At 42.1% G+C, this 26804-nt stretch overlaps 1 protein-coding gene across 1 annotated transcript in view; it reads right to left on the reverse strand.

Annotated features, from left to right (window-relative positions):
* The window catches only part of LOC119790339 (plasma membrane calcium-transporting ATPase 4-like), a 104613-nt gene extending 89540 nt beyond the window's left edge, over positions 1–15073 (reverse strand). The window contains exon 1 of the mRNA XM_038295858.1: positions 14645–15073. The gene's annotated coding sequence lies outside the window, so the exon portion shown is untranslated. The remainder of the gene's footprint in view (positions 1–14644) is intronic.
* Between the last annotated feature and the right edge of the window lie 11731 nt (positions 15074–26804).

Raw genomic sequence — 26804 nt, forward strand, 5'->3', positions numbered from 1 at the left:
GGGTTTGCCTTTGAATGAATGAGTCGATGCAATTAACTGGTTTTTCCTTAGAAAGAAAACTTGGAATTAATTTGACTGGATGATCTGTTTGAATTGTAAAGTGCCTTTAGATGACATGTTTTGTCGCTATAGAAATAAACTTAACCAAATTAAAATGCAGAGAGTTAATTTCATTGCTCTGTACTTGTGACAGTGTAATGACAATAAAAGCTGGGGAGAGAAAGAGATTTAGTGGGAAGTCTGACCACATGTAGCATGCTAGCTTTTAGCATCCTTTCTTTCTGCTGAGCTTCATGTTTACTTTCAGATAATCTAGACCAAAAAACACCATTCCTGATTCTTTAAGAAATAGACCTTATTCCATTGTATTTTATAGTTCAAACATTTTCCGACACATTAAAAATGTAAAAGTAGATGAAATTATCCAGTTTATTAATTTACATCCATCTTTGTTCGGTTTGTGAAGAGCAGCAGCAGCAGCTCTGTCCGTTACGCCACACTCCGACATCAACAGATTCATTTCATTATCGCGCCTTGAAGCTGTAAAGTTCAGAGTGTCACCAACACTCCAGGATCTGCTTTAGTGACACCAACTAGAGGGTGAAACTACCTGGTTTTGTAACTCCAGAGTGTGTAAAAATGCAGGAAGCGTTTAAACACAGCTGACCCACTCAGCCTACCGTTGATTGTTTTAAACAGAACCTGGAGAAAACGGGTCAGCCTCCCTGAGAAGCATCACTGCACCTCCTTGATGTTCCAGCTCCACCTTCAGGACCTCGTGTTTTCGTTTAGGTTTAGTAAACAGCTGCTGGGATGTGCTGACGTGGACCAGCGTCAGAAGGCAGCGCATAAGGCAGAACACCACTGTATATGTGACAAACAGCAGCTTGGCTCCGTGCCACTGGATCGGATGTGACCAGATGGGTTCAACAACAACAAAAAAGCAACGCAAGGCCTGAACGAGCAGCAGAGATCAAAATACCCATCAAACCGCAGTGTTCTGCAGAGACACCCTCTTACCCAAAGAGAAGCACGAGTCTGAAATTCACTTAAAACAAACTCAGCACATAATATTAATTTCTGCACAGCTTGACAGTGTGAATCAGAAGCTTCATTATTTGTGTCTGATAGGCATTAATCAACGTTTTCATAAGCCCTGCTGCTCATCCAATATTCTGGTTGAAGCCACAGCCTGCCAATGTTTGTTAGGCCTCTAATAAAAACTGTAACGAGAAAACAAATGTGATTATAGGGCTGAATTGAATCTTTGACTTACTAATTTAGAAGCAAAGTTACTTGGAAATGATGAAAGCTGAAGCTAATTAGATCAACTGATTTGATCAAATGAGACGGCATGACAAACCTTAGCGCACACTTTGACTGCTCCGGGTTCTGGCCCTGAGCGGAGCGGAGCAGAGCGCCTTCACTGCTTCATTCGTTAACTGCCATAAAAATCCTCCTGGCCATCACACACACACACACACCACCCACTGAACACCTGCCAACACACACACAGGCGTTATGTAAGTGTGTGTCAGGGGGACGTTCTCAGGTGGTTCAGTTACAATCATCAATCCAGTTGAACACCCCCGTGTCAGCTGTGGGGATATTTCTGAAAAACAGGTGCAGAATGAACCCAGACGGCCGCAAACGGCGGCCCAGTAGGACCAGAAGCAGATACGGTTTCTCCCTTTTAAGTTGGTACGAGGCGTTGGTCACTCAGGAGTTTTTGCACGTAGTTCTCGCGCCTCCCTCTTTACCCAGCGTGCATCAGAGCAGACTTGTCCGTTTTTGATTGACAGCAGTGCCAGCATGCACTGCGGCCGCAGCAGCTTCCAGGTTAGCGCTCACAGAGCTCAGAGTATTAAGTTAAAAGTTCTCTATATATCATTTAAGGCGAGAACATTATACTTTTAAGCGTCACGATATGGCCCATTTACTGATTTAGTGCATAATTTAAAAAAATAGAAACTTCTGATGTTGAGAGGACCGCGCCAACCAGCGGAGGTCCGAGGCTAACTGCAGCCAGGGCTAACGTTAGCCCGTATACAGCAGCCCTCGCTGCATAGTCCTGTGGGAAGGGCCGACCTCATTATCTAGAAACTATGAAAAACAGGAGGTGAAATGAAGCTCCAGACGAACCGAGCGTGTGGTGATGTCATCAGTACGCTTCTGTTCTAACTGACCCATATTTATGCAGTGTGCTCCCGTTCTCCCAGAATCCACACTTTCCTGTGTTCTTCTCAAGAACATGCTTGGCGAGGGCATGAGTCCGTACTCATGTTCTTGTGAATTGAGAAATGGCCCAGCAGTGGCATTAAGAACATCCATTTGTCTCAGACTGACACCTCTTTAAATCGGTGCTTGAACCCTCGGCTGCAGCGTGCAGTGAGCTACTTCACCTCTTTTTGTCTGCATTATATGGACCAGATCGGGATCCTCCTCTGATGAACCGCTCACAGCCAGAGCAGTCAGCTGCTCTGCTGGAGACAAATAAGCTGCTGCTCGCTCCAACCTGCCTTCCCTTTCCTCACACAGGAGGAGGAGGATGAGCTGCACTCGTCTTCTTGTCCTCATTTTATTCCTCCAAAGTGCTTTTCTCATGTTGGGCTTGTTGTTCAGACTGTTGCTGATTGATAATGTGAGCCATGATAGCGAAGCCAGATTCCTTGTTTGTCCACAAATTTGGCCAACAAATCTGATTCTCTCCATTAGTGCAGGAAGCTACACTAAACATGTTTTCTCGTCCCAACTGCATTTTCAGCAGGATGCCATTCTAAACCAACCATACCTATAACTTAGTCCTACAAGCATCCATCTGGAAAGCCACCTGTAGAAAGTGTGTTCGCAGAAGGGAAGGACATTCAGTACAATTCTTCGAGCTGATTGGGTATCTGCCTCCCATGTAGAGATCTTAGCCAATCACAGAGTAAACTGGGAAAGCCGGGCATACACTGTACAATCTTTTTAATCGCTTCACGCAGCTACAGCTCAAACTGTGCGACGAAACGGCAGGTTTTAAAAGTTAACACCTCACAATACATGTTCTCACACTGCGGCCCGACGCTCTGATGCAATTTACCTGCTCACACAGTCTGAGGCGTAGCCAGAAAATCTTTATAGGGGTGGCCAGTCAATAACCAATGTATGCTGCGGGGTGGCCGAAAATGGTTGGGCGCCAAGAACGGCTTTGCTAACAAACAGACGCATATATTTAAACATTCATGCTGTCTAAATAAAAGGCATAGTGGACAAAATTTCTGGGGCAAACATCTTTTCCATTGCATTTACTTATCATTATTGTTCTGCATAAAATTTATATTTACATGTACTAATATATTAAATGGATTTTTAAGTTATTCTTAAAGTAGTTGTTTATCTAGGATTTCACTGAAGACACCTAGATGACTTTCAGAGATTTTCTTTTTACCAAATATAACACAAAATTTAGTTCTTAAAGCATGAATTCTGTATATATCAACTTTGATGTTCGTGTATTGATGCGCATAATTAACCACATCATTTTAGTTATCAAGTAACTGTAAAGATATGAAAGATTAAAATGTTTAATAATTCTTGACAGCATTACTGCTGCCGCTGTCTGTATTAGAGAGCGTAAAAAAGTGGTAGGGGTGGCCACAAGGGTGGCCAATGATTGGCTAAGGGTTGCCATGGCCACCTCTGCCCCCCCATCTAGCAACGCCCCTACACACAGAAGAAGAACTCCCTTGTTTGCAGATGCGCAGTGCGTGAGGTTGTGATAAATCGTAGCTCAACAGCAGGATTTGTCCACGAACACCTCAGGAGGGCCGATTAAAGTTTCAGGCTGATCGGCCCTCGTCACCCCCTGCATACTAAACTACGCAGGATGCACGATCAGGCTGAAAGTCGGCCTGAACGAAAAAAAATTCTTGCACGACTGCAGAATCTGCCAAAAAAGGGCAAAGAAAATAATAAAGCCGGGCATACACTGCTTAATTTTTTAAGCTCTTACCAAATCCAGTCATCTTTCTATCCACAAAGGTAAAAATGACGTTATTTTGGAGGGTACTCCAGCTAAAACCGCCGCAGCCATGTTTGTTTTGCTTCAGCCTTCCGCCTCTAATTGACAAATCGGCGCCATACACATCATTACATTTCACTGCACCAAAACATTTCTGTATCTAGACTAAGTCTTCTGTTGGCTTCTCGCAAGATGTATTTTCATGAGTTTGTGATAAAATCATGCAAAAATTCATCTTCCTTGCAAGCAAAGCTGAACACAGATCTAAATTCAAGCCAACATCGAAACCCTAATAATTCCCATCTTTCTTTTGCTGACAGAAAAACAACCCCACAAATAAAATGTAAACTAAGTTTTTGAAAATAACATGTAAATAAAGAGATTATCATGTAAAATCAACTTTTCCGATCTAGAATTGTGTTCTAATGCTGTTCTTTCAACAAAGTTAGATAAACTTTGTTGAAGGATGCAGATAACCAGTGGATGGAGAACATCTACAGAGGAATTCCCCATCTAGAAAGCACCTACCTTAACCGTGCTGCACCTGCACATTAAACACCAACTTTCTCAGATCAGAAGGAGGTGATGTGCAGCAGAGCGCCGTCATTCTGGCCCAAAAGTTCAGACTGGCTAGAACCCCTCATCCTAACACATAATATCTGTATTTTGGCCTGCAGATTGGGGTTAATTTAACCTTGGAGATGGTATGATGCGGTGGCGTCATGAAATGAGCAGCACGCAGACTAAAGAGGCAGCTTCTCTTATAAGGAAAGTATTTTTCTTCAGGGTTGGAAGAAAACCATATTTCATAACAAATGAATCCATACTAACAGCTAAAAGCAATGTTTCATAATACATTTCCCAAAGGTGACTTTAAAAATTATATCAGACCTTAAAAATCTAAAAATATGACTATTGTTTAATCAACTACATGTAATGTTTAGGAAGTTGTCCAGATCAAATTTAGATGTTCGCACAATTAAATGGGATAAATAGGGGATGATCCGCATAAACACATGGAGCCACGGGCTGGCTGCGGAAGCTCAGAGATGTTTATAGCAAAACCAAACCTCAGGGTTGGGATATCTGGGCTCATCAGTGAGGCCCGCTTCCCTCCCATCAGCCTCCTCTGTTCGGCTCTGTGCTGCTGAGGCTCGTCTGGCGCTCTGTTGGGAGTTACTCCTCCTCCCTACAGGGTGTTAATTATCATGATTAAAGAATTTATTGCTGCTTATTTCTCAATCTATGTTTCATTAATTGTTTTAATCAGTGTTTGTAGCCCATCATATTATAATGTCAGAATTATTGAACGTTGAGTTTTTGTAAGAGAGGTGGGGTTAACGCTAGGTGGAGTTAGCTCCATGAGATGGATCCCGTTCATTAAAGAGTTAATAACCTGATAAATGGACGCCCCTGGTGTTTGCATCGCCACTCTGGACGTGTTGGCTGCTGTGAATATGGTCAGAACGTTCTGTTAAAAAGGAAATAAAATAAACAGAACAGACCAAAGGATCAGTTAACCGACGGTACGACGGTACGTCCACCATGTTTGTTCTGCAGCAGCACAATCAGCTCCATTTGACACCCACCCCAGGCCCCAGGCCATGTCCCGGACGGCTGCTGAGAACCAGCAGCTAGAAGCCCGCCTCCACTCTGTGGCTGACGTAGAGTGGGGGGGTGGGCGGTTGTCTGTGTGTTTGGGAGGCTGCAGCTGAAGGTGAACCTGACAGTAACGAGCAGGAAGGACCCGGCGTGAAACTGGGCTGAGCCCGTTTGAGTCATGAAATAATGATGAAGGCCAACAGCTCCATTATAAGCACTAACCGTGGGGCTCTGTAGAGCATCCCTAACTTAAATATAGGACAGAGCCTCTAACAGCTGCACTGCACCCATTAATAATTGATGCAAACTTACATAAGAGACGGAGCGTGCTGCTGGATGCGGCTCAGGGCTGGGATTCCTTCTACTCAGGGGTTTCCAGGTTTCCCTGTACGGAGCAGGTCTTTCCCTCTACGCTGTGGGTGAGACCGGCCACAGGTGGACTTCTGATTTCAGCAACATGTTTTTAAAGCTTTTTATATTTTGAATCCATCTGTTTATTTCTCTGCAATTTCTCCTGGTGATCATGGCTGAGAGAGAGCGCCACATTGGTTCCCGTCCCTTTCCTGTTTCCATTTAACTCTTAGATTTCAAAGTGGGTCGATAGAAGAGATGGAAAGATGGATGTTTTCACTGACGAGTTTCCTCCTTATTTTCCAAATTAAATCCTAGTTGTCAGAAATTTAAATATTCAAAGTAAATCCTGTAAGAGGTCGGTCACACTGGCCTACAGCTTTCCGTTCAGGCTAGCAAACATTTAAACTGTTCTTTTACATTGATGTTCCGTTTATTTTATGATTTATTCGTTTCAACACAGCAAGCAGGTTAGTAGAGAAATGATTCTTAGATGTCTAATATAAAAATCTGAATATTGGATTATTCATAAGAATATCCAGACTTTTGAAAAAAAACTAAAAACATTTCTTTTCAACAGAACTTTTGACTGTTAAGCTTTTTTAACCACCAACTTATTTATTCAAATATACTTTATGATGATTTTGTACATTTTAATTTTTTGCTTTTACCTTTCTAGGTAACCTATAGCAATAGATTTTTCTTAAATGTAAAGTGCATTACAAATAATATGTATTAATAATCGATTACTGAAATAACAGTTTCTTACAGCCGTACCTCTTCTTTTGGCGAAAAAGTTGAGACACACAACGCTAAGCCCCGAGTACAGAGCCGAGCAGTTCCCTTGTGACTTTTACGTATCAGGTGAACTTTGTTTTGCAAGTTTTGTCAACATTCCATTGATTGGAAGCGCAAAAATACATAAATAAATCGGAAAAAAATGAATTTTCAAAAATTAAAACAGAAAAAAATGAAATTTGGGAAAAAATAAAACTGTTTTTATAGGGCCCTACTGATCCTCCATGGACGGGTTGGTTGTTGGATTGCCAACTTGAAGAGGGAGGATTTGCCATCGAACTTCTTGCCAGAGAAAAAGCACCAAATATTAGCCAAAATTGGCTACATATTAGCCAAAATATTGGCTAATATGTAGCCAACATTTGGAAGAAGAACATTTTCAAGATGACTTGGATAATAGCGCGTTGTGACAAACACCAGATACAGCACTGGGACTTGATCAACAGCCGATACCGCACCGTGACGTCACAAACCAGTAGGTGGCAGTAGTGTTCTTTGACAAACATGGATGCCTCCAGTAAAGCACATTCACATGGAAATTACTCTGAATTAAAAACACTGATCATTTATTGAACAGTATGTAATAACTTTATATTTAAAGAACCTTTAGAAGTTTGAATTCTGAATATGAGCGGACTTTTCCTTTAATGGAAAGTGAACAGAAAGCAAACCACCAGAGGTCTGAGGCTGACAGGCCAGGAAGCAGCTTTTCTTTAAAAGCCGCAGCAAGATCCAAACACTCACAGCTTTCATGAAATCTCAACGTCACCATGAACAATGGATTGTTCCAACATTTGCCATATTTCTCTAGAACTACTCTCCTGGTTCCTGTAATCAGAATAAACAGGAATAACAGCTCCTTTTCTCTGGCCGATTACCACAAAGCTGTCAGACACTAAAGCTCAGAAGCTAGCCCCTATCATATAGAAAACTATAAGAAAAGACTGAAAAGATTATCATTAAAATCTCAACCACAAAAGTAGTGAAACAGATGAATAATAAAACTGATCAGAAAATTTAGCATGTCAAAGAGAACAGAGACTGATCCCTGACCGCAGATCACCCTGAAATATGAAAGCTCTTCTTCCTGTTGCTGCTGAAGACACCTGAGCCTCCAGCGGGACATCGACAGGACAGAGACACCAAGTCAGCATCTGTCTCTTCCTGTGCTCATCAGCAGCAGCAGCATGACACACAAACAGAGCGCTGCTCCGTCTGCAGGTAGACGTGACTCAACCCCTTGGAGACAATCGGCTTTATTTTCATGGTTTATTTCTCCTGGATATCTGCTCCCTTCGTGCTTTAATCCAGTAACAGAAACGGTTCCATATGAACAGTGATGCCCTGCAGCCGTGCCATCATGGTGGAGGCGTTTCCTCCTCTGGCTGCTGCTGCCCATCTGCGTACAGGCCGACCTTCATGCTCTTCTCCAGGATTCCCCATAGAGTCTGCTTCGGTTTTTCTACACAGGAGGGAAACTTCAGGGCTCCTCTCACCGCGCCATCATTCGACCTGCGGAGCTGCAGGGGTCGTAATACTGCAGCTCCAAACAACCTGAGGGATCTGACCTCCACTTTGAACAGACCTGAAATAAACAGCCTGTTTTTACTGCAGGAGGACGTGAGATTTTACTGGGTTTAAAACGGTTTGTCTCTTTTGTCTTTATGAGTCTTTTAGAACCTAGCGTACCATGAAACCAGCTCCATTCATCTGATTAACACCTTTATCACACATAAAGCAGAACGTTTGATTGGAAAATCTGAGGCATCAGCATCTGGGATACATTTCACTGCAGCAGACATGTTTATGAACCAGATCAGAATGTTCTGATCAGATTCAGCCTGATGGGAATCAAACCTGATTCAGAATAAGGCGGTTCACGCAGACTGTCTTCGTTTAAACACTTGTTCTGATCGGGTCGCTCTGACTGAGGAACCCAACCTGACAATACATGTGGGCTGACGTTCTGTCAGATCAGCAAACCCATAGTTAATACCTGTTTATTCCTTTATTTCTGTACAAAAAATAGATTTTAGACTACCTCAAAGGGCGTGTATCACTGCAGTCATGTACAGAAAAACTAATTACTTATTTTTTTTTTTGTTTTTTGTACATGACTACAGGGATACACGCCCCTCAAGGTAGTTTAAAGTCTATTTTTCTTACCAAACTAAAGGGATAAACGCAAATCTGACGTCTTGCGCATGCGTATTGACTACGGGTATGTTGATCTGACGGAACACCGGGTCAGCTCGTCGCATTAAACATACGATCAGAGAGAAACCGCTCCGTTTTCAAAATAAGTTAGTAGGTTAACAACATAAACCCATGAATCTTCAGGACTTCAAATGACACCAAAATCCCAACTCCAAACGGCTCAGTTAAACTGGAGCAGACGCTCTGACTGATGAAACGCTCCGTTAAAGACAGCAGGTCTGCATCGTATTACCAAACTATTGAAGATTAATTTAATGGCATGAACATAAGACTGTTGAATTTAAACCATTAAAGCCTCTATTCTGTGTTCATAATCAGAGACACCACATAATCAGTAGCTTTCTAGAAAGAAAAGATCTATATTTTACCAAAATAGATTAATATAATTACTACAACAATATTTTTAATCTACCTCCACCCAGTTTTTTTACCTTCTAAAACTTGTGTCGCTGCTTTGAACAAAGGTCACTGATTGCTTAGGAATCCTGAATATCTGAATAATTATCTGATTGCCGTCCGGGCGGTTCTTTGTGACGTCTGGGCCTGTTGACAAGCAATAAAACAATAATTCACATGATCAAAGTGAAGGAGTTTAATCGCTTCTGTTTTCAGTTCTTATGTCTCCTTTTCGTCCTAATAAAGAGTCGGGATAATAAAAGGTTTCACTCAGGTGTGTCGGCATCCTCTCGGCCCTCCCCTCCTGGTTTTCCTAGCGTAGAGGAGTCAGACCTTTTGTCAGGTGTTTGCTGATCTCATGGTCTCATTACGCATCACAGAATGAAGCCTGAGCATGCTTTGCATTTCTCTGTCTTTATCTCAGTTTTCGTGTCTGAATCTAACGATTCATATTTGTTTTGGAGGGCAGTTTACAGAAACTTCAGAATCCTTTTAATCTATGGCTTTGGTTCTGTGTTTTTTTAGTTACATTATTTATTTAATTTTTAGGTTTTTTATTAAGGTGCATTTTTTGCTAAGAGAGACCAAGAGTCCCTTTTATTTATAGTTTAATTGATTTGAAAATGCCTTCCACTTTAGAAAATAAAGTGTTATTATGTTAAAAATTGTCTCTTAACAATATTATTGTTTATCGTGATAATAATTAATTGTTCAGGAATATTTGCTATCATGACAAGTTGAGTGACTTGTTCATATTCATACTGTATACAAGGACATAGATATAAACACACAGATCTGCATCGACCCACAGACACTTTCCGAAGGGAAAACTGGACATGTTGAACTGCTCTATATAGAAAATGGAAAATCCAGCACTGGATCCCAAAGTCCTGTGAGTCACAGCTTTAAACTGGTTAAACATTCTTCTCATTACGAAGCAGGAAACCAAAATCATTTAGTCAATTATTCACGTACAACTAGAACCAAAGCTCTGCTGCTCTTTAGCCTGCAGATTTCTATAGGAATCATTCCCTGTTAAGCTAAATGGTACCAGAACTTGTTTCATTGACTGCTTTAGGATCCACTAACATCCTAACCAGTATCTCAGCTGACCAGCCGTCTGTGGGTCCATCCTGCCTCTGAGGTAAAGTCACCAACCCGCCAGGTTAACTCGTACCTCAACTAGGCGCTAACTATCTCAGCATAAATTGGCATCTATAGCACCATTTCCACTACCATTTTGAAACCGCGCCAACATGGTACTAGTTCATCAGTAGGGCTCGACGCAGTTCAGTTCTGACTCGGTTCTCAGATACCACAGAGCCCATCATCTCCTTACAGTCAGCCTGCGTAATCATGAAGCTTCAGACATTCGTATAATAGCTTCCATACAGTGCCACATGTTACAGGCACCGCCATGTTGGTTTGTTTGTTTACCTCTAGAGAGCAGCTGTACGGTAGATCACCACTAGGAGGCGAGGAACCATGCTAGCGTGGTGTGTAAATGGTCGTGAGGAACCAAGCTCAGCACGGTTAACCGATCCAAGCTTGGCACGGATCGGTATTCAGAGGGTAGTGGAAATGGGGCTTATGTCGGAGCAAAAATAGAGATACATGATCAGCCTCTCTGTTTCTGTCTGAGGCTTCCCTGGAGTCTGCAGTTCTGACTGACTGGATGCTCCAGTAACTGCAGGATTGCACCATTACTTCTGCTTCATGTTGATTACATGCATCAAACTCCTGCAGGTGAATCATAATAAAACCCAAAACAATCAATTTTTTTTCTCTTGAGTTCTTCAGAAAGTCAATAAAAGAAAATCGGGCCCCTTTCCTCCACCTGCCAACTGGAAGCTCTATCAGTTCTGGCTCCCACGCTATGCTAATGATGGTGGATGGAGCTGCCATTGGACAGCATGCTACAGTGATTTATTTACAAATAAGCAAGAACAGATGAAGCAGAGCTGCTAACTGTTCACCAACAGGCGCTTATCTGTGCGCCCTACCACTGTTTGAGTTTCTAATCTAATAAGAAGTCCTGGCATATCGCTTCAGACACAAATGTTGCACAAACTTTTAGCAGACTGATCGTATGAGTGCAGCCAAATGATGAGCAGAGACGAAGCTGAATGCATTAAAAGTTTAAGAAATCAACTTCAAAAATCAGATGATGTTTTAAAACAGCATTAAAGAGATCTGATTTCATTTTAAATGATAAAGGAGGAGAATGTTCACCTCAGTTAGAAATAACTATTCTGCCTTTAGTCCTCTACACTATTTACTGATTCGTGATAATAAGGGCAGCCTCTGATGAAGGTAGACTTGAAAAGTGCAGCTTTGGTTTGGCCTTGAAGCAAACGCTGGTCACAGCGTTCATAGAGATCAATCCACTAATCTTTTCAGCTGTGGTTATCAAATCTAGGCCGGCTAGCCCGAAGCAACCGCTGCTTAACTTCATAAAAAACAAGTTCAAAACAACATTACCTTCAGGGGGAAAGGAGGTGTGAAGGAGCTACCGTTCAGGACATCATTTATTAACTAGAGTCGGTGAATGAGAAGCAGCAGGAAGCAGATGGCTGAGCCTCTTTGGCTCGACTTAAAAGAAAAAACAAAACTGAAAATAATTTAAAGAATCCTTCAGAATGAAACACCCTGACAAGAAGAGCCTGTCCGTCTGAAACCAGCTCTTCTGCCGCGTCCACTGCTAATAATGATCAGAAAACAATAACAGTCATGTTAGGGATCAGATTTACCCAGACTGTAACAAATTCTGATAAAGTCCAAATCAGGCAGTACTGTCGCCATCATTAGTCCTACCCTTGAAAATTTGGCGGGTGGGGGGAATCACTTTGAATCTGTGTTGATTTATTTATAACTCCATGATACTGCAGGACTGTTTCACACCCTGGAACAGGTAACCGCTCCATGCCTACTCCCAACACTACGTCAAAACAACTATTCCTCCATTAGCCTTCCATGAATCATCCTGCCGTGCTATTGGTCAGTAGGAGACGAGCCTTTTGTCCTGTTTGGTCAGCAGCAGTTCAACCAAGCTGAATGTCTAGTTTCTCAGTACCTGAGATGTCCAGTCTCCTCTCCCTCTGCTGAATCATGAACTCTGACCTTAGCTGAGCGATTTAGATGTTCTGTCTGACCTCCAGGTGGAGTCATCTATGGGAAGCATTTTGGTCAGCCAGTCTGCATTCCCAGTTTTCTCCATTTGTGGTTAACAGACCTCATGCTTTAGAAGGATTATCTAACCCTTCAAGACTAAAAGCTTTAGAGGAAGTCAGCCTTTTGGGCTCTGCCTTCTAGAAGAGATAAATAAAACGTCTCATCTGATCTTGAACTTCTTTAAATCCAAACAGAAGACCCACCTGTTTACAGCTGCCTTTGATTAATATCTGGGAACAAATCCAGGTAAAAAGCCGCTCTATTACATGTTGACCATCTCCCAGTGATCATCATGTGTAACTGGTTGATATTTTTTTAGGATTCTATGTGAGGATTCTGACATTTGGATGAATTTTATGATTTTCCTGCACCTTTGTTCTCCTATGAGTACAATTTCTGTTGAGTAGTTTTTTCATTCTACAGGTGGGACATCATGAGGCCCTTGTGTGGCAAAACTAAGGACAATAACAAATAACTCAAATAATCAACGTCCTACTTTTTTTTCTGTTCCAGCATGACATCAGCATCCCCATCTCTCCTGGTTATAAACAGGAGGACAACATTTGGGGAACTCAGCAGAGAGTATGCATGTAGAAATCCTTTGGCAAAGAACCAGAAAAATATAAAAACAGGCCATTTTCCCCCCTTTGGACTGGGCAGCTGCTGGGCCATCACCCCACTAAGCCAGCTCATACTTCACAGTCTGAATAAACATTCAAATCCAATTCAAATGTGCATGGCTTTCAGTTCTGCTGCCCAGCCAGCATCTCTGCTGATGGGTTTTGGGCAGCAGAAAAACTGAAGGAGCAATGCCCTCCAATGGAGGTCACAGGCTGAGGAGGAGTCAGAGAGCCGAGATGCGGGATCCCCCCCCTCCCTCCTAACGCAACAAGGCGGGACACACCCAGCCAGAGAGGGGAGGAGGTGGGAGGAATGAGAGAAGGAGGAAAAGGAGCACAGCCTCATCCACCCATCAGAGAAATGACGTCAGGACGTTTCTTTATGCGCTAAAGCTCCGTTAATTAGAATAAAACGATTTTTCCACCTTCACCGCAGCAGCAGCGTTGTGTTGGGAAACCACTCCAACAAGCCCGACAAGCTCACCCAGATGAGCGGCACGCATTGCAACCGAGAGAGAGCAGCACAAATACACCCAGTTTGTTCTGAGCTGCAGAACAAGCAGCAACCAGTGTTCACTGGTGGGAAAGAAAAAAAAAAAGAAGCTGGGCTTTAATCAGAGCCACCAGAGGCCATGTTTTCCTACTGATGCAGAGCCACTCTGTCGGTTACCAGGGGGAGAGAAAACAGACTCCTGCAAACTGTTTCCAGACACTCGGAAACATCCGCAGCGCCATTCACAATGCGCCACTTTTAACCCCCCATCCCTGCTGACAGGGAGCCATTAGGATCAATCTTGGAGAGATGAGGTTACTGGTTTTACTGGGAAATGCTCTTTGGTTCGGCGGGTCGCTTGGACACAAAAAAAATAATTTATCTATAAAAAAAAGGGAAGTTCAGCAAATAATCACAGCCCAATGCGGGGGGGGTGTAAAGTGGCCACTTAGCGGAAGTTTTAATACAAGTAATAACAGCAGATCGACGGTTTCTGGTCACAGCTGATCCAGTTTGAGGGTGAAGCCAGGCGGGCAGGATGGGAGGCTCGTTTTTTGGTTGGTTTCAGCAGCAGTTAGCCGCAGGGCTCCACGGAGGGCTGTCCGCACAGACTGCGGATGGAGGAGGCATGAACCGCGGCTCGAACAGAGCGAACCGACCGAAAGGTGGAGAAACGGGAGCCGGGAGGCTGCGAGAGACACAACTGAGATCAAAAACATCCGGCAGATAAATGTTACAGCGGTTCTCCGTGGATTAGCCCGTCCGCACACCTGTGGATAACCCACAGCGGCTAATAACCGGGAGGAGAGCCGAAAACAGCGGTTCATTGGCTCCGGTTCGGCGAAACAAACAGAACACATTAAAAAAAAACATTATATAGAATAAAACTAAGAAATAAAACATGGGAGAGTTCAGCTCCTTCAGCTACAAGTGGACTCCAACAAAAAGAGCAGAATGCGCATAAAGTTTAAGAACGCAGGAATTAGACGGTACCTTCAACAGGAGAGTCTTGGTCCAAATCACGTCCTGCTACCGATTCCGAACCGCGTGGAAACGTCCTCAGAGCAGCTGGTCCATCTCCCAACAGGGCGATAAGGGTGGAGGAACCTCCGACTGACCGTGTGGCAGGGAGGGAGGTGGAGGGAGGCGGAGGAGCTCCGGGCTGCTCTGCGTCCAAATGGTTAAACCAGTTCCTTCAACAGAGGCTGCTTTCAGGGAGACCAGACTCTGGTCCTGGAGAGGAAAACCAACCGGATCCAGAAAAAGAGCGTTTAAGGAGGGGCGCTCAGAGTCACCTCCCCTTTCCTGGTGCTTCGGACCCGGTGAATTAAGACTCTTCGCGGCGGTGCTGGGTGGTTTTGGACTCGGTGGGCTCCGACACCGTCTACATCCAGAAGGAGACCCGGGAAAAGTGCCGGAGAAGCGACTCCCCCACCAGCTCAGGGAGGGGCGGGGCCAGGCCGGGATCACCCTGCCTGATTTTTAAGGTAGACCCGAGAATTAATTAGATTATCAGAGAGAAACCAGGGGACGGGTCTGCGGCACATCTAGGTCCGCAGCGGAGAACCAGGCTAGGGAGGCTGGAGGGAAGCCATACCAACCCAAAGCCGGGTAATGGAGCAGCTCCTCTGCTTATAGAGGAGGAACCAGAGCCTGAGCTTCACCTCCTCACCTTAACTTTGGTTAATGTAAAACTAACCTCTGTGGAAGGTATAGGACAGAGGACAGACTCATTTCTCACTTTCTGGGGAAAATCTTTAATGACGTTGGTCAGGTTGTGCATTTAAACATATTCTTTTTTTCTCCTATTTCCATCAAACCTTTTTATTACATTTAGCGATCAGTGTCCCTCTCAGTGTTTTTGTCCCACTCAGGAACCACCTCCACTGCAGTATGATTGCCTTTTTATTACCCCTAGATTTAATTATGTTGTACCTTCTTTATGCCCCACAGTACTTGGTGAAGGTCTTTAAGGTAGCAACACCAATTCTTTACCATTTTTATTTCTATCCTTTATTAAATTATTGCTCTAGTTTATTCTGGAACCAAAATATACAACTGAAGGCCACTGAATTATTTTCCATTTAGGAATTTATTAATTAGCTTTAGTCTTTACCTTATATAGCAAAAAATATATTCCTTATTTCTTAAAAATAAAAACAATCTGATTTAATGTCTTTAGAAAAATTTGTTTTATCTGTTATTAAATAAAGTATAATTAATTGTACTGTCAGTATAGAGAGAAAAAATATGTCCAACAGATGTGAATCACTAATTTACTAATTCTGTGGTAATCTTTTACACTCTATTACATACAAAAATATCCAGAATCTTCATTCAAATAAAGCATGACAGGAAGTTGAAAGTACAGTCAAAAGTATTCACACCTACCAGTTGATTTTTTTTTTTTTTATCTAGTTTTAATTCAACAAAGATGCTTGTTCCAGACGAGGGATTCTTCAAAAAATAAATATAAAAGAAAATTAATTTTCAGTTTTTTTATTTACCTTTTAACCTGATAATAATTTTCAAATAACCCTTTTCTGTTATTGCTAAGCAGCTTTTTAAACGTTTCCTCTGGTATTTTAAGGACCCGTCTTTGGTCATAAGATTCAAGTCTTGAAAGATCAAAATGTTCTTTACCATAACCCTAATCTTTAACTCCTTCCAAGGATGAGTGCATCACATTCATTATTAGTCATTTGTTGAATTATTAAACAATAACTTTCAATAAAAACAAAAATTAACACTAATTTAATTTAATTATTTGATTCAATTTGGCACAAAGACCAACTCCCTTTTTTGTCTTTTAAGAAACAGTGAAGAGATTAACAGATTACAGAGCATCTAGTTTAGTGGATCCTAACATTTGACTTTTAACTATTTTAATCAATGTGTTTTAGTTTGAACAGCAGAGAAACCACTGAAGTTTTGACCAAACAAATGCAGAGAGGAAAACCATGACTCGGATCTAACTCATAGCGACAGGATGTCAGCTCTGACTTAATGAGATTAGATTAGCATCTCTTCTGTTTTCCCTTCTGATTTATTGTTTTAATATCAAATATAATCAAATATATTAATATGTCAAAGGAGGAATGCAAACCTGCACCATGACCCCTGTGAGACTCAACCAGCCCAATCTGATGTGTCTGTGAGGCCTCCGCTGAGTCCTGCTGTCCTTCAGTCCCTGCTCTCACTGACTGCTGGATCCTCCAGTACAGTAGCCAGTACTCGAGTTGAGGGGGGATGGCATCCCCCTTCTTAAAAAGAATCTTAAAAATCATCCCCCTTCTTAAATGACCATCGCCCTGTGGCATTTTATTACTGAATGTGTAAAAAGTCTACCATATATTAACAGTAATGGCAATAATATTACCCTTCCAACATTTTGCGTGCTGTGGGCTTACGATTAGCCTGAGCAAAATAAATAAAATTAAAGAAGTGGCCTACCATATGAAGCTCTTAGTGGGATATTTGTCCTATCATTTTTACCTAACTATAAAGGGGCAGTGATAGCCATGGCAGTCCAGGGACTGACTGCTGTTCTACTGTAAGGTTCCTTGGTCAAGGTTAATGATCGGCGTACCTGACATGTTACAACCAGACCATGCATAATGCTTTAGGTTAATAGAATATATTAATTAGGCTATGTATGCTTCCAAAAAAAATCCACCACTCCCCTTCTTTTTTGTTTTACAACTGGATTACTGACAGTAGCAGCCATTAGAAATGGTCATTCCCAGACAAATGGCAACCCACTTCTCTGCAACTCCCAGCAATATGCTCTTGCATATTTTCTTACTCTGACCCCACCCTTTCAGTGAATTACAGGGGATGATGCTTCTCTTTAGACCTTAATGTCTACGAATCATGATAGAAAGATTATTTTAGTACAAAGATTGATGTTTAAAAAGGAATTGCAAGGGACCAGCCAAGGGCCCATCAAGGAAAGTGGGGATATTTTGAATGGCTGCCACTCTTACTGCCTGATAACACCTTTACCTCTGCTTCCTGTTTCTCCCAGCTTCTGCAGGTCAAATCATTTACACATACAGTACAACAATCTCCTACAGATGCATCATAGCAAAAAAAATAAAAATCAGAACACAGACTTCTCAGCATCAGTTGATGTTGAATCCTGAACTTTGTGGTTTTTGTAGGAAAGAAGTAAAATCAAAACAAGACAGAAACATGCTGCTCCTGGCAGTTTATTTGTGATTCTCTGCATAATATACTTCATCTGCATTATATTTCCTGATGTTAAATAATATTTATGTAAACCATTACAGGCTAAGCTGGTCTATGCTATGTGAATTCAAGTGGTGTGATTTAATGTGTAGTCACGTATGTTTAAGGTTTTAATTTCTCTGTGTTTTTTATTTTTGCTGGACACATTTGTTTAATGTAAGATTATGAAAAGCTGAGATTACATCACTATGTATCAAAGATAGAGGTGGATATTTATGCTTTTTTTTTTTTTTTTTTTTTTACATTTCATTTTGCAAACATAGAACACGGATAAAGAAATTAAAAGGATATTTCTTCCAACTGCCAACTGGCCACTCAATCAGTTCTGGCTCCCACGCTATGCTAATGATGTAGAGGCAGAGGGGTGGACGAAGCTGCCATTGAACAGCAGGTTACAGTGATTTATTTGCAAAAATAACAGGAGAGCTGCTGGAGCTGAACTGTTTCCCAAATCTCAGTCAGTTCAGAATGATACCTGCTATGCAGAGCGAGCTTAGATTAGCAGCAGTTAGGTGTAAGGGTGTCTGCTCAGACAATGAGGGGAAAATGTGTTTTTGTACCAATTCGCTCCTCCTCTTGAAGTAACCCCCATAAGGACAGTGTGAAGATCCTTAGGTAGTTGAGCTTTGTGGTTTTGTCTGTCTCTGTTTTTATCAGTTTGGTTTCAGTCACTGGTGTAAGAAGGTCTTTCATTCCCTTAGGTTCAGTGCCTTACTTTCTGTCATCTGCTCTCTGTGTATTTAAGTGCATTCAATTAGGTCTGTGTCTCTCTATTCCCACTGGTACAGTAGCAGCTATTCAAAATGGCCCTTCCCAGTCAAAACCCAGCAGAATCCCCTCCAACTTCCAGCCACTGGCCCTCTACTGGGCATGCATATTTTTTTACTCTGACTCCGCCATTTCACTGAATTACAGGCTCTGACCAGGGGATGAAGCTTCTCTTTAGATCTTAATGTCCACAAATCATGACAGAAAGAATATTTCAGAACAAAGATTGATGTTTAAAAAGGAATTTTAGGGGACCAGCCAAGGAAAGTGGGAACATTTTAAATGGCCATTACTGTAAATTATTCCTTGTGTTTTACTCACCTGTCTCTTTTTTAATTAGTTCTCTTCCTACAGTTTCCATCACCTGCATTATATGTCATTCTCCACTTTTCCCTCAGTATTTAAGTTCACTGTTAGACATTGCATTTTACTGGATCCTTTTATCAGTATCCATTTACCTTCCTGTTCATCTGTCTCTCCTGACATAAAACCCTTCATTCTCATAACATTTGTTCTGCATGTTGGTCTTTGATCCAGGATTTTTGAGACCTGATTTTTTTTAGCCTAACAGCTCCATTCAGGGGGGGATTTAGGAAATTTGGGGCCCCAGGCAAAGACAGGCAGGGGCCCCTCTGAACTGAGAAGGCAACACTTAAAACAGACCCATTCTCCAGATAGAGAAATGTTAATAGAATAGACATCCATTATCTGTTCTAGGTTGTGTCCCTCCCTTCTTGTCCCTTTTCTTCTTGTTTTCCTCTCTATGTTTTGTACTCAGCTGACTTTTCATGCAGTCTCTAAAGGAATGAAAGATTTTTTCCAAGCACTAAGCTCACTTAGCTGATTGCTCCTTCCTGTGTTTCCAAAAAGGCCAAAGTAAATAACCCAGTCCTTCTTTTCACTGTAGACAAGCCATGATCTGCTTATCTGTTCTCCATTTTTCATTTGGATGAAATAATAGCTGCATGAATCATGACAGCAGACAAGATAGAGGAGAGCAGGAGGCGGGGTTACCAATCTACTTGCTCTGGAGAGCAGAGTTCGCTGCTTTTAGATGTTGTCTCCAAAGTCTCCAGTAGCAGAAAAAAGTCTCTAGATTTGGCGCTAGGAGCTTTTTAGAAATCAAAGTAATAGAGGGGTCTGAAAAGTGGCTAAATATAGCGACTAAAGCGCTAAGTTGGCAACACTGCTCTTTGCATTGTTTGTTTTCTAATGGTTTGCTGCTGCCTGTTTGGACCTTTCTGAAAATGTGCAGCAAATGGACTGATCCAATATGGTGGACACTGAAGGGGGGGCTGAGACACACTTAATATTAAAAGCGTTCTGATGGCATTTTAGTGAAAGGATTTTTATCAAAAACATAATAATATGAACAAATAGAGAATAGTTGTACTAACTCTAAATGTGAACAGAGTTTTATGTGGCCCCCAGGGGAACTTGGGGCCTTAGGCACCTACCTAGTATTGCCTAGTGGTAAATCCCACCCTGGCTCTATTTTCCATACCCTCTGGAGATTTTAGAAGTGCAAACTGGATCTCCATCACAGTTCTGCTCGTTTCAGTTAGTGAGGAAGGTTTTACTGATAACTGCTCTCAGACAAACGCTGTTTTTAATCCATCTTTTAAATTGGTATATCTGTCCTGTTAATGACGTCCAACATGGAACAGAGAGATGAAGTGGGGTTCTGTTGACAGTTGACTTGATCCAGAGGGGGTTTCCTTTTTTCAGCCTCAGAGTTTTAGGTTACTGGAGCTTTTATCAGCAACACGTTGCCGAGAGATAACAGATTACTCAGCCCATCAAACACAAAGTGATTAAAGTTTTTACTGTACGCTTGAAGTGAATTTAATGACCCCGTTTATCTCCTGCTGGTGTTTGGCGAGTGGGCTGCTGTTCTTGAAAGATTCCTGCAGCATTTCCGATCCTCTGTTGTCTGTGAACGAGACTCGGGAACTTTCCTGGTCTTCAACTCAACTGCCTGCAGCCTCACCTCTGAAACACAATGTTCCCACAACAGGCTGATGTCTGTAATGGAAGTATGTCCTGCAGAGACATGACGGACAGGAGAAGAGACGAGGTATCATCATCTTCAACAGGGGCATCATTAAAAAGGCCTTTCTAAAAACAGCCCAATAAGGCGAATCTTATTTCTCTGATTTGTTGTGAAGATTTTTATTGAATTATCTGATCCATTTCATCCTTCTTAGTGGTATTATGTGTTTTGATGGCCTTGGTTTGAGTTCATTTATTACTAATATGAGCTGCGGTGGCCAGGAAGGGCCAAACAAAGAATTTTTAGTGTGAAATCTAATTACCAAGGCTACAACCCTGCTTTCTTAGCTCTACACATAATTTCCTTTTCCATTTTTATTACTGTTGCTCATCTATGTTCTGTTTTTTATTTATCCCTGTGTTTCTGCAGTCTGCTCTCATCCGTTCTGCTAACTATATACTCACCTGTTTTTAATCATCTTCTCCAGTATATCTTCCTCTTGAGCCGGCTTACACTGTATGATTTTTATGCCCTTTTCAGGCCGATTCTCCAGTCGTTTGAGAATTTTCGATCGGGCCCAGTATCAGCCTGAGGGTCCGTGGTGTAGTGTACAGGCGGTAACGAGGGGCGATCAGCCTCTCACGACCACCTCCCCATCAGGAATCGTAAGGTCGGGAGAAAATCAAACATGTGTGAAATTCATTTGGCCGTCATAAGGTGGTCGTGTGCAAATTGCTCAGTGTGCAAACAAGGATTCTTCTTCTTAACTCTCAGACAAAAACACAAAAAGCATGATGGGGTGTGAGTGAAATGGAGTTCCTCCTGTAAAAATGACAGACTGTAGTAGCCTCGTTTGCTCAGCCATGTCTTTGTCCAAATACGTCTTCGCCTTTTCTTTTTAGGGTTTTCAGCACAAAATTGCACAAATTGCCAAGGCAGCACGTTTCACTCTAGTGAGCTTCATATTTCTCTTCTACTGGTTTGGCTTCCGGATAGACGAGTCTGAGTAGCGCCATCTCACTGCGGAGCTGAGTCCCCCCTGGTTTTTAGACGTACAGTGTGAGCAGGTAGATCGCATCAGAGCTTCGGGTCGTACAGTGTGAGAACATACATACGTCGTACATTGTGAGCTGTAGCTGCATGCAATGATTGAAAAAAATCGTACACTGTAAATTCCAGTGTTAAATATGTAGTTTAAAAGTACATTGCCTCTTTAACAGTTATTCCAACAACACCTGGAGTAAGATATACACTAGGTAGAGTTCTAATTTAACACTAATTCTGAGTGGGACCAAATGCACTGAAGTGTTACTTTAACACTGCAGGTTCATTCAGTCATTGCTAATTCCTTTTTTTTTTTTTTTTTTTTTTTTTTACCATCCTCTGTTTATTATTATTGTTATTAAGACGTTTAGTTTTTTATCTACATGAAACCCTTTCTGCATTTTGGGACTGCCCACAGTACAAACACATGCCAGATTCAGAAGAAGGATCTAATGCTGACGTTTGTGGCAGTAATCTAACCAAACCTGGTCAGGATAAGAAAGGAAACTAGGAAACTGGAGGGTCTTAGGACTCTGCGTGTAGGTCTGTGTGGTCTTTGTTTTTGTGTGTTTGTCTTCCTTCATCCACCAGGCGGCGCCTGGTTCTGATTCTTGTACTCACACACCTGCAAGGGGTTACCTCTTTAATGGGGTGTTCTTAAGCTGCTGACTGCCACTACCTCGACGCCAGAGTGTTTGCCAGTTTTGGGTACTCTAGCCAAGCTGAGTTGCTGAGTCAAACTGAGCTTTTTTCACAGTGAGTCTTAACATTGTTTTTTGTCTTTGCGTCTCGGTAGGAAGTCATCCTGCAAACTGAATTTTTCGGACCTTCTCTCCCCGGAAGGATCAATCGAGCTTCAAACTAAGCTGAGGAAACAAACCAGAGGTTTGGATCCACCATCCCCGAGGAAACGTTTGAGCTTCACACTGAGCAAGGGATTCATCTGCACAACAGTCCATTCAAGTACCGCAGGAAATCTGAGTGGCAGTCAGTCTTTCTCCGTTCATCTACAAGCAACCGCATTCTGGGTAACCCTGTCCGTCCTCCACCGTATGAGACAAACACCGGAACACATTCCTCACCTACTGGAGACTAAGAGTCCACTTTTCTGGAAACGTGATTCTGCAAACCTTTTCTCCTCTTTAAGGTTGAGAATCAATTTTCCCACTGAACCTGAACTAACCGCAGTGTCTTCCCCTCACCTTTCAGTTTCGGTTGAGCAGTGTTTAGAGCAACACTGGAATCTCCACAAGCTTCTCAATAAACCCGTAAAACTTTTTCCCTGGTCTCTCTGTAATGGTTTCTCTGCATTGGGGTCTGATCTTTAGTTAAATCATGACAGAGGGAAACTAACAGAGGTTGGGACAGGCCGACAGAAACTGTGTATTAAGGCTGTCATGATTGCAGCTGAGGAAACAAGGTGTTTTATTTTAGAACATGGAGATATGCCTGATTGATTTATATAAATAACAGAACCTAAAAGGAGAAAAGATAGAAAACAGTTTACATTTAAAGAAAATATTTGAAATGCTTCCAGAAAGCATGAACAACTACGGAAACTTTAATCTACAGCAGGGGTTCCCAAAGTACTCTTATTTTTAATACATTGTGGGGCCCATTTCAGGAAAAATGGCACATTTTGGGGACCGGCTGCTCCTTGTGGGGCTCAATGCCTGAACCCCAAGTTGGGAATTGCTGTTTTATACACAGTTTTATACACAATTCTCATCGTGAGGTTTATGGATGACCAAAATATATCATGATAAACATTTTTGAGTGTAAATACATTACAGTCAAAGCCAAGCTGTTTGCAGACGGTTGTTTGATTGTGATGAATACCTTCATTGTAATAAAAAAGGAAAGCTGAAGTCTCCCGTTTTCAGGATGAAACCTCCCGTGGAAACAGAATCAGGCTCCATGTGTCTGAGCATCTCTCTGGACCTTTTTAGAGTTGGGAGACCGACAAGAAACACTGAACCAACTGGAAACAAAACATTACAAAGAGAGCAGAAAAAGCTCAAGAGACAAGGGATAGATTACAAGTTTATTCTAAATCTGTTTATCAAAACAGACCTGAAAACAACTCAACATTTCTAGAGGTCATGTAGAGGCTGGAACCCCTTCAAATACTGAGGAGAAAATATCCTAAAACTCCTGAGAGCCTATGCTCAGGGTAAAGAGTCACCTCTCCATCTGTTCACTGCTGCAAAAGCAGCAGGAGTTCACACACACACACTGACACACACCGACACACACACCGTTTCAGTTTCTGGGATAAAAGCTGTAAATGAAGGCAGTGATTTTAAACCCTGATCAAAGCAAATCTGAACGCTGGTCAAGGTACCAAACAACAGGATCATCTCAACACATTTATGTCCTCATAACAAGAGGGGGGTGAGTTCACACTCACAGACAGGCAGGGGGGGAAGAGTTCTGGAAAATTCCTGCAAAAATCAGCTTTGAAGGATGTTTTTGAGATGTTTATGTGTTTTTGTATCCTCTGATCCAACAGGCTTGGTCTCTGTTTGTACCGCATTGATTTTTCCTGGGAAATCAGTTCATCACTCAGCTCCTGCTCCAGCTCAACCTTTTCAAAACACACATTCATTTTTTTTTAACCACAAATTATGCATTACTAATTAAGGACTTCATTAAAGGGAGGTGTTGGTGGGAGAAGTTGCTGCATGAAGAAGCAATCAGCTCTGCAGAGTGCCGCTGACAGATCTTGTTGTCTGCACAGTAATGGTGTCATTCATCACTGTGTGAAGTGTTATTGGTGCTTCTGCCCTGCAGTTTCACTCTTACAAAAGACTGATTCCACCTGCTGCTAAAACTCACCTCAGAGTGAGAACTGTCCCTGTCTCCAGCAGCCAATGGGCCAGAGGCGGCGTCCACCCCGGACGGAGCGCTTGTCCATTAAAGGACACCAGTGACAGACCGGACAAACGGCTAAACACACACACTGTCCCCAAAGATAATTTAAAGGGGCCGTCTGAATTGACCAGTAGGTTGATTTTTATTGGTAACATTAGGAAATATTTATTAAACAATAAAACTCAATGGAGTTCAGCCTGAGGAAGAGGAACGCTCCATCCTGGTCCTTCATCTCTCACCATTAACTTCTCAGATGACTCCATCTATTTATTGTTCTCCTGTTTATCTTTCAACCCTGGTTGCAACGTTCTGATCCCTGCCTCCGCCACCTTTCACTTTTTTACCTCAGCGTTTATCAGCTTATTCCAAAAAAGTAAAAAAAAAAAGTTTAAAATATAATCCACTGGACTTTGTTTCCAAGCGTGAAGACATTTCGCTTCCCATCCAGGAAGCTTTTTCAAAATGTCAGATGAGATTGAGATCCAAACTTTATAGAGTAGCCCAACAAAGCCTTGTTTTGGTTTAGAAAACATGCAAATTGAACTGGAATCCGGTAAACATGGCGCAGCTCTGGACAAAGGACATTCTTTGGAGGACCAGAATGTTCACATATTGGACAAAGAAAATAGGTGGTTTGAGAGGAGCATGAAGGAAGCCTAAAGGAAACTTAAACAGAGGGAATCGACTCCCCATACTGCTGGAGCACCCACAAAAGGGCACCATGAGGTACACGGTGGAACGCCTTCTCCAGATTCAAAAAACACATGTGGGGTGGTTGGATGAACTTCCAAAAACCCTTGAGCACCTGATTTAAGTTTAATTCAATTCAGTTTATTTCTATAGCGCCAATTCACAACACATTTTATCTCAAGGCACTTTACAGGTACAATTTAACCAGATCATACAGTCAAAATGGTTCAAAATGATCTATCTAAGGAAAACCAGCTGATTGCGATGAGTCATTGACTCTTCAGCAATCCCTCACACTAAGCATGCATGCAGTGACAGTGTAGAAGAAAATGTTAACTGAGCTCAGTGTGAGCGGCCATCTGCCTTTATAAGCCTCGTGCCTTCAGTAGAAGCTCAGGGCTTCTCTGGTAGTTTTTTAATTCTCTCAAAAGGCCGCTCACTCTAAAGCCTGGCTAACGCCCCCACACAACCAAATCACTTTCATGCCCCTCCATGTGGCTTCCTTGCAGCCTTAATTTCCTCACTGCGCACCTAGGAAAACTTGTTGAAACAGGAAATGAGTGCTGCTCTTGGATGGCACAAAGAGGCTTTGGAAAAGATGGCTGTGTTCACAACCTCCTCCTGTAGTGTGTAGTGTTTTTAGTCGTTAGTGCTAATGATATGGATCTAGCTAAAATTATCTTATGATATGACAGGAAGTGGACTGAAGCTGAGTAAAACTCCTCAGGGGCGTGGATAACTGATCTCACTGGAAAAAATCCAAGATAAGTCAGTTTTTCTTGAAAATAAGTGCATTTGTTCTTCGATTGAGGAGATAAAAGAGACATATTACCAATGGAACAAGAATATTTAGGTTTAAAATAAGAAAACACAACTCCATTGTCTTATTTCAAGTGCATGTTATCTAATTATCTTATTTTAAGAGTAAAAATACTCATCCCATTGGCAAATTATCTCATTTACATACTCAAATCAAGGGTAAATACACTTAATTTGAGAAAATTTTACTTATTTCTTGATCGTTTTTGCAGAGGTTTGGATCAAAGGGACGAGAGAAGGAGAAAACAGGGCTGGATCAGTAGATCTGGCACTGATGGCTGGGACCAAGCAGTTTCAGTAGAACCTAGAACAGGTGGATCTGATGAAAGGTAATGAAAACCAGGTGGAGCTAGGCAGGTGGAAGGAATGAACCAATAACCCTGTCATCAGTGCCAAGATCGTGACCTTTACATCTTCTGACAGTTAATGTGAAACTGTTCTTGTCTGCTAAATCTGCACCAGCATAAAACCTTGTTAAGTCCATGGTAGCACGTCATCCCCTTTACAGAAAGGACTGAGTTACTACTCCTCCGTACGTGAGCAACAGGATGGCAGCGAGGGACGGAAATTGTCCTCTGTTGACATGACTGGTTTCTAAATGGTACTGATATAGAGCTCCATTTAGACTAATTTCAGTCAAACACCCACACACTGATGGTGGCAAACTGCATGGGGCTTACTGACAGAAGTGGGGCTGCCATACACTGACTTTAA

The sequence above is a fragment of the Cyprinodon tularosa genome, unplaced genomic scaffold, assembly GCF_016077235.1.
Source record: "Cyprinodon tularosa strain WSP-4 unplaced genomic scaffold, ASM1607723v1 ctg361, whole genome shotgun sequence".
NCBI lineage: Eukaryota > Metazoa > Chordata > Actinopteri > Cyprinodontiformes > Cyprinodontidae > Cyprinodon > Cyprinodon tularosa.